At 45.9% G+C, this 13,836-nt stretch overlaps 1 non-coding gene across 1 annotated transcript; it reads right to left on the bottom strand.

Annotated features, from left to right (window-relative positions):
- Positions 1 to 13,563: 13,563 nt before the first annotated feature.
- trnar-ccu (transfer RNA arginine (anticodon CCU)) lies at positions 13,564 to 13,636 on the bottom strand. The gene has a single exon. It is a non-coding gene; the product is annotated as a tRNA-Arg (tRNA).
- Between the last annotated feature and the right edge of the window lie 200 nt (positions 13,637 to 13,836).

The following is a 13,836-nucleotide window of genomic DNA, read 5'->3' as shown; positions in this document are numbered from 1 at the left end:
TTGGTGAGGAGGAATCTCGCATTTAAGTTACCAGACTGTGTTAAAGACACACACACAGGAGGTTTGTAATTCTTAACGCCTTGATAAATGGGGAAGAATATGGTGTTTTAAATGCTTATTGCCCTCCAGCTCATCCACTCAACATTTTGTTAGATGCGTTTTCTAAATTGATCAGTCTAGGGTCCTGGCATATCATTAAAGGGGGAGATTTTAACTGTCTCATGGATCCCACAGTACAGAGGTTGCCCAAAGTCCACCCCCCTCTCCCCGATCCCACCTGTACAAACTGAACAATGAGTGGATCTGTGTGTGGAGTGAGGGTTGGTGGACATCTGGAGGTGTCTCCACCCTACAGGCAGGGATTTTACGTTTTTTCCCAATCCACACAGATGTCATACCAGGATTGATTTTTTTTCCAATCCCTGTTGCAACCCTGGACTTGGTGGCACCTTGTACGATCGTTAATATTACCATCTCTGATCACACTCCAGTGTACCTATTGGTTCAGATTAAGGACGTTACACTGGGTCCAAGGCACCGGCAAATGGATCCCTTTATCCTCAAGGATAATACATTTGTGTAGGATTTCTCTCAGGAATTTTGGGCATTCTAGACATTAACTCACCCTCGATTAGTAGCCAATCCTTCCTTTCGGAAATTGCCGAAGCCTATGCCAGTTGGTTAGTTAATTCCTACTCTGCCAGTAGGAGGCGGCAGAAGGGTGAGCAGCAACGTCTCCTCAAAGCACGGTTGAAAGGCCTACTTTGACAGGCCCTCGTTGGTCAAGTTACAGAGGATTACGGCGCTGCGGTCTGCATTGAATCCCGTGCTCACGCAGACAGCAAAGAACAAGCTTAGTTTTGCAAAGCAAAGGTTATATGATCATGGTGACAGGTCCAGCAAATACTTAGCATATCTCGCTAGGAAAAGGAGAGCCCCTCAAGCCATTACAGTGATTAGGGAAGGGTCTGGGAACCGAACGTGTGACTCCAAAAAGATTAATGTGTCATTCCAGAGATTTTACTCTAAGTTATACCAATCTGAGGTTTGTGAGGAGGGTCGGGCCAAAATAGAGGCTTTATTCAAGGATCTGGAGCTCCCGGGTGTGACCCCCGAACAAGAGTCTTTTCTCAATGTCCCCTTATCAGAGCAAGTGGTGCAGGAGGCTGTGAAGCAGCTTCAGAGTGGAAAGGCACCCGGTCCTGATGGACTTCCCAGCGAATTCTAGAAGGAATTTATAAACATATTGTCAGGCCCGATGTTCAACATGTTTAATGACTCGTACAGCCATGATTGTCTCCCGCCATCTCTGAGAGAGGCCAATATTTCGCTTATTCTTAAGAAAGGGATGGTCCCGGGGGACTGTGCTTTGTACAGGCCCATTTCACTCTAAAATGTGAACGTCAAAATCCTCTCTAATACTCTTGTGTTAAGGCTGGAGACTGTGTTACCTTCTATTGTTAAAGAGGACCAGACGGGCTTCATAAAGGGCCGCAGATCCTCCAATAATGTTAGGAGGCTGCTTAATGTAATTCAAGTGTGTCAACAACAGTCAATATAGGGATTGGTGATTTCTCTAGATACAGAGAAGGCGCTTGACCGAGTTGAGAGGGCGTACCTTTTCTATACTCTGGAGCGGTTTGTTTTGGGCGAAGGTTTTATAAGATGGGCAAAGGTTCCCCACAATGACCCTCTCACTGCAATCATCACCAACAGGGTGTGATCAAGCAATTTTAACATTTTTTGGGTCAGCCGACAGGTCTGTTCCCTTTCCCCACTGCTTTTTACAGTGGGGATTGAATCATTGGTGGAGGCCATTCATAGGGATCCCAATATATCAGCTCCAGACGGGGGGTCAAATTTACATCAGAGTTTATTGTATGTGGACGATGTCCTCATTCTTTCGTCAAATCCAGCAGTTTCAGTCCCTCGCCTGTTAGCATGCATCTGAGTGTTTGGCACCTTTTTGGGGGACAAGATTAATCTTTCAAAATCAGAGGCTATGCCTATGGGTGGTCTTATGAAAGTGTTAAGTCTTGAGGGTGAATATCGATTCCCATTTAAATGGTCACAGGGAGGTGGTGTGTATTTGAGCATGTTCATTACTCCAGTTCTGAATCGGCTGTTCAAAGACAATTTTGTTCAATTATTTGACAAAACCAAACAAGACCTTCAAAGATGGAGGCGCTTCTGGTCTCGTGGTTGGGTCGGATAGTGTTTATTAAGATGAATATTCTCCCTCGTTTACTATACCCTATATGGATGCTCCCCCTGATTTTCGATAAGCAAACATTCAGGAGACTGAACGGCTGGTTCAGCCCCTTTATTTGGCATCGTCAGTGGCCCCTCATTAAATGAGCTAAACTGCAATTGTCTCACAGACTGGGGGGAGTGGATCTCCCAGACATTAAAAGCTACCAACTAAGCTCACTTTTATCCTACATGAGTGATTGGGCTTGTGGGGACCCTCTTTCAATATGGTTCGATATTGAAACCTCCCAGGCTAAGGTGACCCCTTACTCGCTTGCTGTGTTTGGACAAAATGAGGACAGTTAGGGAATATTGACATAACCCAATAGTTATCGATACTGTTAAAGCATGGAGGGCAATTCGGCAGAGGGAAGACAATCTTGGCAAGACATCTTCTCTTACACCGGGTATGCCGGGTTTTCAACCGGGTATGATAGATTCAGGATCCAAACATTGGGCAGTTAGGGATGTGTGTTGCGCGGGTGTTTTGTTTGAGGGAGACACAATGATGTCCTTCGATCAGTTAGCACAGAAACACAAGCTACCGAACAGGTACCTCTTTCGTTTATTTCAAGTCAGAGATTTTATTCAAAAAAAGACGACACTTTTGACTGATCCCTCCAAATGCCACATCGAGAGAGGGGTGATTTAGCCCCATATCCTGCAGACCCCACAAAGTTCTGTATTTTTCTGACACAACAACCCACCAAACCCAACCCAGACCTGGGGACGTTTCCAGGGGAGATGAGAAATCGACTTGACATCAGACAAAGAAGATCAGCCGTGAAGACAAGGCTTAAAAGTTAGCCACCCCAGATGGGACTTGAACCCACAACACCAGGTTGAGGCAGTTCGTGTCTTATCCATTAGACCACTAGGGCCACGTTCGCAAAGGTGAATTGGCAGACTGTAAATACTGCACCCTTAACCTCTCATATTGTGTTCTTCTCTGAGTTTTATACTCACACTGCATTGAGGACAATTCAACAGGATTTAGCAAACATTCAGCCCATTGTGGCTGTGCTGTCTCTTTCAGACAAATCACCTCAAGATCTCCCAAACCCTGGAATTTCCTTGTGCAAGTTTCTACTAAAGAGCATTTTCCATAATCTCGAAGCAGGCAAGTGATTTTTAACGGAGTAGTTGAAAAATCCAGTCAATTTGGATTGAGATGGAGTTGATATGGGACGAAAATCAGCCACCACAAAGACCAGGCTTAAAATGTCAACACCCCAAAAGGGATTTGAACCTCCAATCCACTACATCAAAAGCTACAGTCTTACCCATTAAGCCACTAAAACTCAGTGCCAATACTCTACTGGGAATAGTTGATCTTAAAAGAGTGCTACAGCCGAGCATATTCCAAGATCTGTCACGACATACTGAGGGACACACGAAAGTTTCGGGCAGCTGCTGCCAAGGTGTAACAGGGAAACAACACAGTCTAAGGTCTTTCTGACAAATTATCACATCGTTGTTTCATTTCTCAGACCCTCTTGGTGCCTGACAATGAACAGAGATTATTTCCTGCCCAAGTACAAAATACCTTTTTTTTTCATGACACAGAACTTTGAGAAATGTCAAAATTCCAGTGTTTTGTTGGTTCTTTTCTCTCTGCATAGACTGTACTCAACTGGTATAGAACCTTTGTACGCATTTCTATTTAATTTTTTTATGACTAAAGTATATTTTTTAAATAAACAAAATCTGGAGAGAGAGAAGATCTGCCCTAACTTGCGAGAAACCCCTTTGTGGAAGAGAGCCAGCCCTATATCAGGACAGGAAGGAGATTCCAATGGCCCACAATGGATTGTTCCAGTTAATACCCTCGCCTCCTTGATCACAAAGTGAAGTGGGAGATGGCACGGGGCAGGGTGACACTAGGCACACGGACACACAAGTTGGCCTCTGAGCCATAAGTTGGCCACTTGGCACACAAGATGGCTGCCGGACCACAATGTGGAGAGAGACAGCAGAGCAAACACAGACACTGCCTGGGGCCACCAGAATGCCAGCACAATGCACTCACAATCGAGTTGATTAGTTTAAGGCGGATGGGAGAGACAATACACACGAATAACATACACTGCCCGCCGAAGGGTCTGGGTCAGACAACACCTTTGATAGAAATGCTAACTGTTAGATACAGACTCAATACAGAGTGATAATAGCCAGGGCTGCAATAATCGGCCTTCTCAGGAAGAGCGATTAGCGCCCATTACTACAGCAACGGACTTCCGCGCAGACGCTGAAACTGACAACAACTGCACTGAAATTAACAAAGGCCACGCTGGAACTGACAATAACTGCACTGAAACGATCAAGGATTCTGCAATGTTTACAATAAACAAGCCATGTTACAGAGACAATAACCTCATCACTGACCTATTATATCACAAAATGTATAACAGTATCTTGACCATGTACTCCGGGTTGAGAGAAGAATCACAGCTGACCACTGTGCTGTTGGTGCTGCTCTCTCCCCGGAGCTCCGGGATTTCCTTGGACAATAAACTCTGTTGGTGAACCCCGACTCTGACTCAGAGGCTGCTGATTTTCAGCAGTTGCCTTCCCACAAATGTTTGTCCAATCTGTGGATGTGGCACTCCAAGTACTCCAACGATGGCCTAACTACCTCACATCTCCATCATAGCCTCCTTGCAATTGTATTCAATACCTTGACTAAGAAAGGTAAGGGCCCAAATGCATAGCCACAGCCCCATCAGTTCCAACCTTGAACACCCAGATTTCAATCATTTCCATTGACATATTGGACCTTATCATAAATACCAAACATGCAGGTAATCTGGGGTTCAGCTGGTAATGTTGACAGAATATCGCTTAGACTGACACCAACACAATCAAAACAGAAGCTGCTTTGTCCATAGATTGGTAGCTCTGTCTGTTGGAGCCCCAGTGATTTCATGGGTAAGGCACTAACTTCCTAAACCAGAGATTGTGGGCTCAAATCTTATTTGGGGTATTGATTTTGTTGAAACCTTCACTGTGCAGCTGATCTCAATCCTGTGTGGTCACGTGTCCATGGCAACAAAATCAGGCATTCTCAATTGATCCTCACCTGGAGAAATTTGACCTGATAGAAAATTGGCCAAACTAAATTAAACAGCAGCTATCAGCTCCAGAGAACAGTGCAGCTAAGATCAAAGAGCGACAAAGATTCAAGAAGAACCAGTACCAACCAGACTGAGGGTTGTATATTGGAGAAGTGTCAGCCTGAGACAATCCACTTTATAGCTCCTGGCATGACAACAGTGAAGGGTATTGGTGTGACCCCATTGGATGATGTGAACCCAGCTCATGACCGTATTGGCCAAAGCTACAGAAGATTCTGGAAGATCAGGGACAGGAGAAGAGGAAAACACACCTGAACGCCAAACCCTTAGCAAAGCCTTGACTGGGTCCTGCAGTGGAGCTCTGACCATCTGTTCCAAAACTATTCATAAAAGTCCTCGCGTGAGAATTGCAGGCTATTCAGCCCATCACATCCACACTGACACTCTGAAGAGCATCCCATCCAGGCCCAACCCCTATCCTCTCACCCTGCATTCCCCAAAGCTAATCCACCGAACCTGCACATCTTTGGGCTGTGGGAGGAAACCAAAGCACCCGGAGTACCCCATGGAGAGAATGCGCAAACTTGGCACAAACAGACACCCAAGGGAGGAATCAAAGCCAGGTCCCTGACATTGTGACGTACCAGTGCTACCCACTGAGCCACCATGCCATCCCCAGGAGAATCTCAGCAGGTTTTCAGCCATTGTGACTGTGCTTTCTCTTTCAGACAATTCACCTCAATCCTGCATATCTTGTGCAAGAAGATGTTGGGCACCACTTCCCAGCAACTGAATGCAGACATGGAGATTTTCCCAAAGCAGATTAAAAATCAAGTTGACAAAGGGCAAGTGACTGACACCCGAGATGGGACTCAAACCCACAATCCCTGGCTTAGACAGCCAGTGCCATATCCATTAGGCCACTGGGGTCACACACCAAACTGAAAATCTCAGCCTTTTTGTACTCCACCCGACCTCTCATACTGTGAGTTTCTGAGTGTTTTCCTGTCTCTGATTGTTTTTTTATCCCTACCATCTCATGCTGAATTGTTGGCTGCTTGATTAATCAATCTTTCTTCCTATTTGTCCCCAAACGGACAGATGAGAAATTAACCAAACTCCAATGTTGCACAACTCAAGTCTGAGGAATATGGAGCAGACAAGAAAATAGCAAAGGGCTCAATGTTATTTTGTGCAGCACCTTGAAGATATTTGCAGTTAGTGAGGAAGGAGTAAGTGGAGATGTTGCAAACAGCTGCATTGAGGACAAATCAACAGAATCATAGCAGGCATTCAGCCCATTGTGGCTGTGCTGTCTCTTTCAGACAATTCACCCGAAGATCTCCCAATTCCTGGAATGACCTTGTGCAAGTTTCGAATACTCATCGTTAAAAATCAGACAACACCAGGTTGTAGTCCAACAGGTTTATGTCAAAGTACTAGCTTTCGGAGCGCTGCTGCTTCGTCAGGTGGCTGTGGAGTATAAGATTGTAAGACACAGAATTTATGGCAAAACTTTACAGTGTGATGTCACTGAAATTATATATTGAAAAAAATCTGGATTGTGTGTGAAGTCTCTCACCGTTTAGAATGACCAGGTTGATTTCAGTTCTTTCATGTGTAAATCACAAAACATTTTTCATTGCCAAGTGAAATGGCAAGCTCTCCAATAAAAGCTAAATGCTGTGAATGCTGGAAATCTGAAACAGAGAAAATGCTGGAGAAATCATGACTCAAAAACATGATTGAGTTTTCTGAAAAAGTCACAAAGAGGATTGATGAGGGCAGAGCGGTGGATGTGATTTATATGGACTTCAGTAAGGCGTTCGACAAGGTTCCCCATGGGAGGCTGATCAGCAAGGTTAGATCTCATGGAATACAGGGAGAACTAGCTATTTGGATACAGAACTGTCTCAAAGGTAGGAGACAGAGGATGGTGGTGGAAGGTTGTTTTTCTGACTGGAGCCCTGTGACCAATGGAGTGCCACAAGAATCAGTGCTGGGTACACTACTTTCCGTCATTTATATATATGTTAGTATCATTATGAGGTATCATTAGTAAGTTTGCAGATGACACCAAAATTGGATGTGCAGTGGACAGCAAAGAAGGTTAACTCAGATTACAACGGGATCTTGATTAGAAGGGCCGATGAGCTGAGGAGTGATGGGTGGAGTTTAATTTAGATCAATGTGAGGTGCTGCATTTTGGGAAAGCAAATCTTAGCTGGGCTTATAGACTTAATGGGAATGTCCCAGGGAGTGTTGGTGAACAAAGAGACCTTAGAGTGTAGGTTCATAGCTCCTTGAAAGTAGAGTCGGAGATTGATAGGATAGTGAAGAAGGCGTTTGGTATGCTTTCCTTTATTCTAAATCAGTTGTGTACAGTCTATGCAGAGAGATAAGAACCATCAAAACATTGGAATGTTGACATTTCTCAAAGCTTCTGTATCGTTGTGAACAAAAAGGCATTTTGTACTTGGGCAGGAACCGATCACTGTTCATTGTCAGGCACCAAGAGGGTCTGAGAATTGAAAGAACGGTGTGATAATTTGTCAGAAAGACCTGAGACTGTGTTGTTTCCCTGTTACACCTTGGCAGCAGCTGACCGAAACTTTAGTGTATCCCTCAACATGTCATTTGAGATGTTGGAACATGTTGGGATGTAACGCTCGCTTGATGCCAAGACTTTACACTTGCAAATGGCTTTGTGTGTCCGAGTAGCATATTGGGTAAACCACTGTCCTCCTAAGTGTGGGATTGTGGGTTTAATTCCCCTCTGGGCTGCTTACGTTTTAAGCTTGGTCTTTGGAGCTGACTTTTGTTCCATGCCAACTTCATCACGATCCAAATTGACTGCATTTTTCAACTACTCTGTTCAAAATCACTGTGCCTGTGTTGAGATTATGGCGAATGATGTGTAATAGAAACGTGCACAAGGCAATTCCAGGATTTGTGAGATCTTGGGGAGAATTGTCTGAAAGAGACAGCGCAGCCACAATGGACTGAATGCCCGCTAAGATTCTGTTGATTTAGAACATACAACATAGAACACAGAACAGCACAGCACCGAACAGGCCCTTCAGCCCACGAAGTTGTGCAGACCATTGATTCTCATGTATGCACCCTCAAATGTCTGTGACCATATGCATGTCCAGCAGTTTCTTTAATGTCCCCATTGACCTTGCTTCCAGAACTGCTGCTGGCAACGCATTCCATGCTCTCAAAACTCTTTGTGTAAAGAACCCGGCTCTGACATCACCTCTATACTTTCCTCCAATCAGCTTAAAATTATGACCCCTGGTGTTAGCCATTTCTGCCCTGGGAAATAGTCTCTGGCTATCGACTCTATCCATGCCTCTCATTATCTTGTATACCTCAATTAGGTCCCCTCTCCTCCTCCTTTTCTCCAATGAGAATAGTCCGAGTTCAGTCAACCTCTCTTCATAAGATAAGCCCTCCAGTCCAGGCAGCATCCTGGTAAACCTCCTCTGAACCCTCTCCAAAGCATCCGCATCTTTCCTATAATAGGGCAACCAGAACTGGACGCATTATTCCAAGTGCGGTCTAACCAAAGAAAGCATTTGTCCTCAATGCAACTTTTTGCAACATCTCCACCTACTTCCTCCCCACTAACTGCAAATATCTTGAAAGCGTTGCACAAAATAACATTGAACCCTTTGCTATTTTCCTGTCTGCTCCATTTTCCTCAGATGTGAGTTGTGCAATGTTGGAGTTTGGTTGGTTTCTTGTCTGTCTGTTTGGGGACAAATGGGAAGCGAGATTGATTTATCAAGCAGCCAATTTTTTAGCATGAGATGGATGTTGTAAAAAACAATTAGTGAGAGCATAAAACGAAGAAACACACAATGTGAGCCATCAGGGTGCAGTATTTAAAGTCTGCCAGTTTAACAGCAGACATGTAGCCCCAGTGGCCTAATGGATAAGATATTGGGCTCCTAAGCCACGGATCGTGGGTCCAAATCCTATCCTGAGTGACGAGCTTTCATAGGTTGACTTCTTCGAACTTTACTTCTAATCGACATTATAAACATCCCCATGTCTGCATTCAGTTGATGGGAAGTGCTGTCCAACATGAACTTGCACGAAGTTGTTGGGGATCTGCAGGATTGGGTCGAAATTGCCTGAAAGAGACAGCAGAGTCACAATGGGGAAAGAACTGCTGAGATTCTCCTGGGACTGGCATGGTGACTCACAGTGTCAGGGACCTGGCTTTGATTCCTCCCTTGGGTGTCTGTTTGTGTTGAGTTTGTTCATTCTCTCCATGGGGTACTCGGAGTGCATTGTGTTCCTCCCACAGCCCAAAGATGTGCAGGTTCGGTGGATTGGTTTTGGGGAATGCAGTGTGAGAGGATAGGGATTGGGCCTGGATGGGATGCTCTTCAGAGGCTGAGTGTGGTCTTGCTGGACTGAATGGCTTGTCCCCCTCACTCTAGGGCTTTTATGAACAAGTTTGGAGCAGATGGTCAGAGCTCTGCTGCAGATCCCAGTCAAGGCTTTTCTAAGAGACTGGCATCCAGGTGTGTGTTCATATCCTTCTTTTCCCTGACCTTCCAGAATGTTCTGTAGCTTTGGCCAAAGGGGTCATGAGCTGGGTTCACATCATCCAATGGGGTCACATTGCCAAGTGTTCGTCAACGGATTTACTCAGACTGACACTTCCAGTCATCGAGTCATAGAGATGTACAGCACAGAAACACACCCTCGGTCCAACCCGTCCATGCCGAACAGATATCTGAACCAAATTTAGCCCCACGTGCCAGCACCCGGCCTATCCTCCTCCAAACCTTTCCTATTCATATACCCATCCAGATGCCTTTTAAACGATGTCATTTTACCATCCTCCACCACTTCCTCTGGCAGCTCATTCCACACACACACACCACCCTCTGCCTGAAAAAGTTGCCCCTTAGGTCTCTTTTATATCTTTTCCCTCTCACCCTAAACCTAAGCCCTCTAGTTCTGGAGTCCCCCACCCCAGGGAAAAGACCTTGGCTGTTTACCCTATTCATGCTCCTCATGATTTTATAAACCTCTGTAAGGTCACCCCTCAGCCTCCGATGCTTGGATCCTATCCTTAGAGGAACTGGTATCAGCTTCCACTGCTGTGACTCTGTGTTCAACCTCATCCGTCCTCTTTTCCAGGTCTCCCAGCTGCTGCTCATGCTTCTGCAGCATGATAGAGATCGGTGCCAGCTTCACCTCTATCTGCTTCCCCAACATCTCGCGAGATTTCGCGAGCTCCTTCCCCAGGGCCTGGCAGGTAATTGAGTCCGAGGATCCTGCAGGCTGGGCCGGGGGCCTGGCCCCGGACACTGCTCCTCCCTTCTTCAACATCCCTGGACGATGAAAACGCAGGTACGTTGATTTTTCACAATGTCCTGGGACTCCACAATCTTTTCAGAGTCGCAGGATATCGTGATGGTCCGGATTGGGTGGGATAGAAATTCTTCCCCCTTGTGCTGTGGTGCGAAGCTCTGCAACATGATCATCTGAGATCACCGCCATCTTGGATCCCCAGAGTGCAGTGAGAGAATCAAACTCAGAAAAACCCACAATGAGAGGTCAGGGTGCAGTATTTAAAGGCTGCTATTTTTGCTTTAACTATGCAGCCCCAGTGGCCTAATGGATAAGGCATTGGCCTCCTAAACCAGGGATTGTGGGTTCAAGCCCATCTGGGGTGTTGGACTTTTCCTTGTGTGTCCTCGCTCTTTCATCCACTTTGCAAACATCCCCATGTCTGCATTCATTTGATGGGATGTGACATCCCATGTGAACTTACACAGACCTTTTGGGGATCTGCAGGATTCAGGCTAAATTCCCTGAAAGAGGCAGGACAGTCACAATGGCTGAAAACCTGCTGAGATTCTCCTGGGAATGGCATGGTGGCTCAGTGGGTAACACTGCTGCCTCACAGTGTCAGGGACCTGCCTTTGATTCCTCCCTTGGGTGTCTGTTTGTGTCGAGTTTGCACATTCTCTCCATGGGGTACTCCGGGTGCTTTTGTTTCCTCCCACAGTCCAAAGATGTGCAGGTTCGGTGGATTGGCTTTGGGGAATGCAGGGTGAGAGGATCGGGGTTAGGCCTGGATGGGATGCTCTTCAGAGGGTCACTGGGGACATGATGGACTGAATGGCCTCCTCCCACCCCACTCTAGGGCATCAGTGAACAAGTTTGGAGCAGATGGTCAAAGGCCCAGTCAAGGCTTCGTGAAGGGACTGCCATCCAGGTGTGTGTCCCTATGCTCCTTTTCCCTGATCTTCCCGAATGTTCAAATCAACATCATCACATTAAAGATATTTGTTTCTTGTCTTAATGAGAAGGGATTTGCCTTCAAGAACACAAAGGTTTTAGATGTTGTCTCTTGAGGTTTGCTGATGAAACCGTTGATGTGCAGGGCCAGCTGCAGATAATGGCAGAGACACTCTCCAGTGGTGACTGTCAGCGTTACCAGTCGTGAAGACTTCATCCAAGAAACAGACGGTGATCTTGACCGCAGTCTCACCACGGCCTGCAAATCACAATCGGCTTAACCAGACTCAAGAACTAAAGAGAAACCAAGAACATCTCACCGATATTACCATGAAGGTTGGTCCCAGCAAAGGATCAACAGCGAGACCGCAAAAACACATTTCATATCTCTCTGTGCTGGAACTTTCTGCTGTCTTTCTCCATTTAAATAATATCCAGCTGCTTTATTCTTCCTACCAAAGTGTATGACCTCACACATTCCAACATTGTTTTTCATTTGCTGAGTTTTTGGCCACTCCCTTAACCCATCCATCTCCCTCTGTAAACTCTGTGAGTCAGCCTCAGCAGTTGCCTTCCCACAAATGTTTGTCCAATCTGTGGATGTGGCACTCCAAGTTCTCCAACGATGTCCTAACTACCTCACATCTCCATCATAGCCTCCTTGCAATTGTATTCAATACCTTGACTAAGAAAGGTAAGGACCCAAATGCATAGCCACAGCCCCATCAGTTCCAACCTTGAACACCCAGATTTCAATCATTTCCATTGACATATTGGACCTTATCATAAATACCAAACATGCAGGTAATCTGGGGTTCAGCTGGTAATGTTGACAGAATATAGCTTAGACTGACACCAACACAACCAAAACAGAAGCTGCTTTGTCCATAGATTGGTAGGTCTATCTGTTGGAGCCCCAGTGATTTCATGGGTAAGGCACTAACTTCCTAAACCAGAGATTGTGGGCTCAAGTCTTTTTTTTGGTATTGATTTTGTTGAAACCTTCACTGTGCAGCTGATCTCAATCCTGTGTGGTCACGTGACCGTGGCAACAAAATCAGGCATTCTCAATTGATCCTCAGCTGGAGAAATTTGACCTGATAGAAAATTGGCCAAACTAAATTAAACAGCAGTTATCAGCTCCAGAGAACAGTGCAACTAAGATCAAAGAGTTACAAAGATTCAAGAAGAACCAATTCCAACCAGACTGAGGGTTGTATATTGGAGAAATGTCAGCCTGAGACAATCCACTTTATAGCTCCTCGCATGACAACAGTGAAGGGTATTGGTGTGACCCCATTGGATGATGTGAACCCAGCTCATTATCATACTGGCCAAAGCCACAGAAGATTTTGGAAGATTAGGGGAAAGTAGGGTAGGAACACACACCTGGATGCCAGTCCCTTCGCGAAACCTTGACTGGGCCTTCCAGTGGAGCTCTGACCATCTGCTCCAAACCTGTTCAGAGAAGCCCTAGAGTGGGGTGGGAGGAGGCCATTCAGACCATCATATCCACACTGACCCTCTGAAGAGCATCCCAGCCAGTCCCAACCTCTATCCTCTCACCCTGCATTCCCCAAAGCCAATCCACTGAACCTGCACATCTTTTGGACTGTGGGAGGAAACCAAAGGACCCGGAATACCCCTTGGAGAGAATGTACCAACTCTCCACAAACAGACACCCAAGGGAGGGATCAAAGCCAGGTCCCTGACACTGTGAGGCAGTCCTGCCAGCCACTGAGCTACCATGCCATCCCCAGGAGAATCTCAGCGTGTTTTCAGCCATTGTGACTGTGCTGTCTCTTTCAGATGATTCACCCCTATATCCTGCATCTCCTCAACATTCTGTATTTTCCTGACACAAGGTACCACCAACCCAACACAGACCGGGGGACTTTTCCAGAGGAGATGAGAAATCGACTTGACCTCGGATGAAGATCAGTCATGAAGACAAGGGTTAAAAGTCAGACACCCCAGATGGGACTTGAACCCACAATCCCTGGCTTAGGAGGCCAGTGCCTTATCCATTGGGCCACTGAGGTCACATGTGTGATATTAAAATTGCAGCTTTTAAGTTTGTTTTCCAAGAACACACTGAAAGTGGCTCAGCCAGCACAGAGTCAGTGCCCTGGAGTGAGGGGATTCGAAATCTCCTGGTTATATATGTTTTTCTCTTTACCCCCGCACTGCTGCCTAACTGTGGTAGTGCTTATATTTTCCCCAGCACCCATGTTGTGTGTGT

The sequence above is a fragment of the Chiloscyllium punctatum genome, chromosome 18, assembly GCF_047496795.1.
Source record: "Chiloscyllium punctatum isolate Juve2018m chromosome 18, sChiPun1.3, whole genome shotgun sequence".
Classification (NCBI taxonomy): domain Eukaryota; kingdom Metazoa; phylum Chordata; class Chondrichthyes; order Orectolobiformes; family Hemiscylliidae; genus Chiloscyllium; species Chiloscyllium punctatum.
Note: the sequence above shows the minus strand (reverse complement) of the source record. Positions and strands in the feature narration are given on the sequence as shown.